A 6,083-nucleotide genomic window follows, 5' to 3' on the forward strand; every position below is an offset into this window, starting at 1 on the left:
TATGAGGTCCCCAACTCTCTGCTTGCTTCCCTTTCCTTTTATCTCTTGAGAGTTAAAAGGTAGTGCGGGCCACACCCCAGGGAAACTCCCTTTACCTTGGATCAGGGAGGTGACCTGAGTAAGGGTGGTGTTAGAGTCCCACCCTAATCCTCTCAACATAAAATTACAACGACAAAACAGAGGACAACCACACAATACTGGGAATCATGGCCTAACCAAGTTGATACACACTTTTTGGGGGGACATAATTCAATCCATGACAGGCGGTATCACCTTAGGTAAGGGGGCCAGTGGCATTTAAACCAGGCCCAAGGGGAGAAGGAGCGGGCAGTGAGACAAGCAGGGCAAGCCTGTGAGAGGGTGAGGCTAAGCCTAGTTCTTGGCTTGAGCATCTGGGTGATGGTGATATTCCTGAAAAGGAAACATTGAAGAAGATCTCAATTTGGGGGGAAAGTAAGGTTTGGTCTCAGAGCACCAAAGCCATTTCAAGTGGAAACAGTAAGAAGGCAGCTGTCTGTGAAGGGGGCAACTGACCACTGGTCTGGAGCGATCCATTTAGTCTCAGCAGTCAGCAGTATAGGGATGAAATTTAAAGCCGAGCCCGGAAGTAAGATCAAGTGCAGATCTACAGGGTCTAATGGGGCACCCAGCGGAAAGGTGGGCATCTCTGCCTCTGGGCCTGCTGAGTCTCCCCCCCTCCCCACCACCCCTCCCTCAAGCCCCTCTGGGTCAGGGTGGTTTACCCAGGCTGGGACGTGAGGAGGGCTGGCCACACCCACAGAGTGGGCACAATGGGCTCCCTGTCCATAGTTGGGCCCGGAGGGATTTTCCATCTGTTCTCTCTCCTCATCAGCTTGTGACCCAGGAATTATGTAGAGATAACAGACCCGAGGGCAGTCTGTGGCGGTGAAAATGGAGTTTTTCTTCCAGACTCTATTGACCCAAAGGCAGATCAAACTTGTAGCCTTGACCCCGCCATCCATCAAAGTGAGCCCCAGGCCTGGCTGGGAGAATGAACTCATCGGGCGTCCTCAATCAGCTGGCAGGTCCATGTTCTCTAGAATTATTCTCTCCTCTCCTTCAAGCGGGGGCGGGCATGCGTGCACCCCAGGGGGTACACAAGCCTGTTCATTGGGATTCAAGAGTAACTTTTAGAACTCTGGTTCATAATTATGTTTCATTTTGACCTCTTAAATTTTTATATTTTAGAAAGTACAGAACATATCAGGGAGGGGGAAGAGGCTCAGACAGTATCTCCTTGCCTGGGGCTCCCTTTTAGCAGCTTCTGAAGTCTGGAAAACGGGCTTCTGGAAGCCCTTCCAGGCCTTCCTTGGAGAGAAGCCCCAGACTTTTCAGTCAGAGAGCTCTTTCTAAAATGCAAGTCTGACTGTTATGGTTTGAATTGTATCCTCCAGAAAGCTATGTTAAAGTCCTAACCCCCAATACCTGTGAAGGTAACTGTTATGGATTGAATTGTGTCCCCCCAAAACATGTGTTGTAAATCCTAACCCCTATACCTGTGCTCATAATCCCATGTGGAATGGGTTTTCTCTGTTATTGGCATGTTAGTGTAGGGTGTGTTTTAAGTCAATCTCTCTGGAAATATAAAAGAGCAGATTAAGCAAGCAAGTAGAGATGGGGGAAGACAGATGCCAGGCCACGTGAACATCACCAAGGGATGAAGGAACAGAAGCTGAAAAGAGACAACTATCTTCCCCACAAGCTGACAGAGAGAGAAAGCCTTCCCCTAGAGCCGACACCCTGACTTCAGACTTCTAGCCTCCTAAACTGTGAGAAAATAAATTTCTGTTTGTCAAAGCCACCCCTTTGTGGTACTTCTGTTACAGCAGTACTAGATAACCAAGATAGTGAACTTGTTTGAAAATAGAGTCTTTGAAGATGAAGTTAACATGAGGCCATACAGAAGTAGGGTGGGCCCTCATCCAATCCAAGTGACTCCTAATAACACAGAAGAGACACAAAAAAAAACACAGGGGGAAGAGGGCCGTGTGAAGACACATCTACGTGCCAAGGGACACCAGGAAATGTCTGGAGCTGCCAGAAACCAGGAAAGATAAAGGATCTTCTCCTAGAGCCTTTGAAGAACATGGCTTTGGCAACAGTCTGAAGTCAGACTTCTTGCCTTGAGAACTGAGAGAGAACTTCGATGTCTTTAAGCCGCCTAATTTGTGGTACTTTATTATGCCAGTCAGAGGACACTCCTATACTGACCGACCCCAGGCTACAGAGTTGGCTCCTTCGGTGGCTCCCCAAGTCTCTTCCTGAGCCAGGGCCTCCCAGCCCCCCAGTCTCTCTTAACAGCCTGACTTGCCAGATCCAGCCCCACTTGCCTGATCCAGCCCCGCAGAACCAGAAGTGATGTCCTAAGTTACTGCGGTGCTGCCACGGCCGCTACTCGGAACATCCTCCATCTACCACCTTGCCTTGACAACACTCTACCCGTCCACGGCTTCATTTCACTTCCTCCCAGAAGCCTTTTCTTGATACCCAAGCGAGAGCTAAGTGGTCTCTTGATACACTCTACAAATGCCTCTGTTTTCCTCAAGGCAGGACTGACCCGCCTGTTTATTGGTTCATTTCCCTTCTGTTCCTATGGTTGCTGTAACAGATTACCACAACCTTAGTAATTTAAAACAACACAGATTTATTATCTTAACAGTTCAGAAGTCCGAAATGGCTCTCACTGGGCGAAAATCAAGGCATTGGCTGGGCTGTCTCCCGCTGGAAACTCTAGAGGAGAATCTGTTCCTTGCCTTTTCCAGCTCCTAGAGACCATCTGTGTTCCTTGGTCTGTGGCCCCTTTCATCCAGCTCCAAAGCCAGCAGTGTAGAATCTTCAAATCTCTCTCATCTCTCTGTCTTATAAGGACCCTTGTGATGCCATTGGGCCCACTGGATAATCGGGTATAATTGTGCCATCTCAAAACCCTTAACTTAATGGCATCTGCAAAGTCCTTTTTGCCATATAACATACACATTCATAGGTTTCAGCAGTCAAAACAGGACATCTTTGGGGGGCCATTATTCTGCCAATCACACCCTTCTAGGAGAGCTTGTAAAAGGCAGCAGCCGTGTCCTGTCTACTCTGTATCCCCCAGAGTAGAACCTCAACAATATCTTTGAGTGAGTGAGTGAGTGAGTGAATGAATGAATGGCTTTCCAGAGGCTAGATGGGAGCAGGAGCCAGATGAGGGAAGCCAGAAGGACTGTGGATAAAACCAGAGAGTAACCTGAGCTGGGAGCTGGCCCCACCATGTCATTTTGGCCAACTCATCTTTGCTGACAGTCCTGGCCTGTGGCTTTCTAGAACTGCTGGCACATTTTCCCCAGGGTGCTGGGGGCACTGGGTGGAGCTGGGGCTGTGGAGATCCCCTCTCAAAGCCCAGGAAGGCCCTGGGCACAGAGCCGAGGTGAGGGGAGGGTGACCTGAAGACCAAGCCCAGATACAGGGTGACAACAATGAAGGAGAAAAGTGACCGGGATGCCCCTTTGGGTCGGGGTGACTCCCTAAGCCCAAAATATTGTGCCTCCTTGACTCTCGGAACAAAAATATAATCCACATGTCCAACCATCACTTGGTTCCCTTTAGGGTCAAGCGAAAGCCTCAGGGCGTGGGCTCTGGGACCAGCCCAAGGGAGGTGGGGCCCTTCCCCACATTGCAGTGTGGCAGAGTGGAAGGAGCTTGGCTTTGGGGTCATGTAGACTTGAGCTCTAGTCTTTGGGAAGTTCATCCAAGCCTTCGAGCCTCAGTTTTCTTGATTATAAAAGGGAAATAATAATAGCTGTCTTTCCAGGATCTTGTGGGAATTAGAATGTACATGAAGAACTTCAACCTGAGTAAGCCCCAGCAAACTAACTGGTAGTAAAGGTTGGGATTTTAGCCCCCATTCCAGCATCTTCTGCCTGTGTAAGCTTAGGCAGTTGCTTCCTCCTTGTCTTAGTTCTCTAGTGCTGCTATAGCGAAATACCACAAGTGGGTGGCTTCAACGAACAGGAATTTATTTTCTCACAGTTTAGAAGGCTAGAAGTCCAAATTCAGGGCACCAGCTCTAGGGGAAAACTTCTCTCTCTGTCAGCTTTGGAGGAAGGTCCTTTTCTCTTCAGCTTCTGTTTCCTGGTTCCTTGGAGATCTCCATGTGTCTTGGCATCTATCTTCTTCCTTCTCTGCTTGCTTAATCTGCTCCTTTTATATTTAGTAAGAGACTGAATCAAGGCACACTTTACACTAATTCTCACTAATATAACAGAGACAACCCATTCCCAAATGGGGTTATAAACCACAGGAATAGAGGTTAGGATTTACAACATGTATTTTTGGGGGACACAATTCAACCCAAAACTCTCCTTTCTGAGCCTTGGTTTCTCTACCTATAAAATGGGTGGAGGCAACTCGGATGGTTGCAGCAAGGGTAGAAGGAGAATCTGGGTGAGAAATGTGAGTGGGTTATTGGTCCTGTTACTGTCTCCAAGTCCCTGAGGGGATTGCCTTTCCCTGGGTTTAGTTTCTAGGACCGAGTGACTCCTGGAGAGACCAAGCTCCTGGGAAGACAGGGCAAGACCATCCTGGTTTCCAAGCCTCCCTGCTCTGCACTTCAAGTGGCTATTGTGAGGCCAACAGCTGGTCATGCCATGTGGCATCTCTGAGGCACAAAGGGCAGTGGGGAAGACGTGGACACTGGCTCATTGTCCCTGGAGCTGCACAGTAGCAGCAGCTGTGGGCCGCTGGGGTGGAAGGTGAGCTCCTCCTGACCTCCAGGCCCTCCCAACCCCGTGGATATCCAGCTGCCATGCCCATCCCTCCTGGATCTGAGCAGAGTCCCCCTCACAGCACCTCAACCAACATGGGATCCCTTGGCCCTTCCTCCCCAGCACCTTTTTTCAGAGGTTCCTTAGGAATGGTAAATTTGAAGGGATGCCATCATGGACTTGGGGGCAGGCCACCTGGGTTCTTGACCATCAAGACACACCCATCCTTATTGTCTTACCTTATGGGGGGATTAACAGTAGACAGTGTCCGTGGGCAGCACAAATGGTTTACACTCCACTATTAACCTAAAGGTTGATGGTATAAACCTACTCGGCAGTGTCATGAAAGAAAGGCCTGGTAGTCTGCTTTGGTAAAAATCACAGCCAAGCAAACCCCATGGAGCAGTTCTGCTCTGTAACCCACGGGCCACCATGAGTCAGGATCCAGTCGACGGCAACTGGTTAACAGCAGACAGGTGCTTCCCTTTGGGAAGGACATCTCCAATCAACAGCTCCCTGCGTCAGGCACCCACACCTACTTCTCATTCATCCTCACGCCCCCAAGGAAGAAGCACTTGTAAACTCGTTTTACCATCTAACCTGGGGCTCAGAGGGTGATTCAATGACCTGATCAGGATTGCGGGGTCAGTGATTGCCAAAGCCAGGATTTCAGCCCAGGCTTCCCAGATGCCACAGTCTCCGCCCTCTCAACAAACCTTGGGTGCCTGAGTGAGGAGCAAGGACGACGCATGAGATAAAAGGGAGGAAGGTGTGGCCACTCTGCCCCAGAAAATTACTGGCTGCCCTCCAAAGCTAGGGGGACGGGCAGGCTGACCTCCACCAGGCCCTGGCAGCCAGAGAATTCCAGAGCTTCCCAGCCCTGCTTTTCAAAGCAATACATTTATACAGAGAGAGGGACAGGGGGCTGATAATGATTCAAAAATCCTGCAGCCGGAGTTCAATGAGAGCCTTGTAATGATGGTGATTAAAAATTAACGCCCCTGTGTGTGCAGCGATTTGCATGTGCTCTTTGCAGCCATGAATTAATTAATAAATACAAACACACTTGCTCGGGATAAGTTCCAGGACACAGACGGTTCCAGAGGGAAGACCACAGCGCTGGGACACTGGGCTCCCGGCCCTGGTCCTTCCCTCAGGGGATAACCCGAACTTCTCTGGCCTGGGGTTCTCCTTCTGTCGGCACACAAATCTGGTGGCAAAGGTTGGGATTCCAGCCCCGTTCCAACACCTTCTGTCTGTGTGAGCTTAGGCAGTTGCTTCACCCCTCTAGGGCTTGGTTTCTTTATCTGTAGAATG

Source organism: Loxodonta africana, chromosome 18, assembly GCF_030014295.1.
Source record: "Loxodonta africana isolate mLoxAfr1 chromosome 18, mLoxAfr1.hap2, whole genome shotgun sequence".
NCBI classification, from domain to species: domain Eukaryota; kingdom Metazoa; phylum Chordata; class Mammalia; order Proboscidea; family Elephantidae; genus Loxodonta; species Loxodonta africana.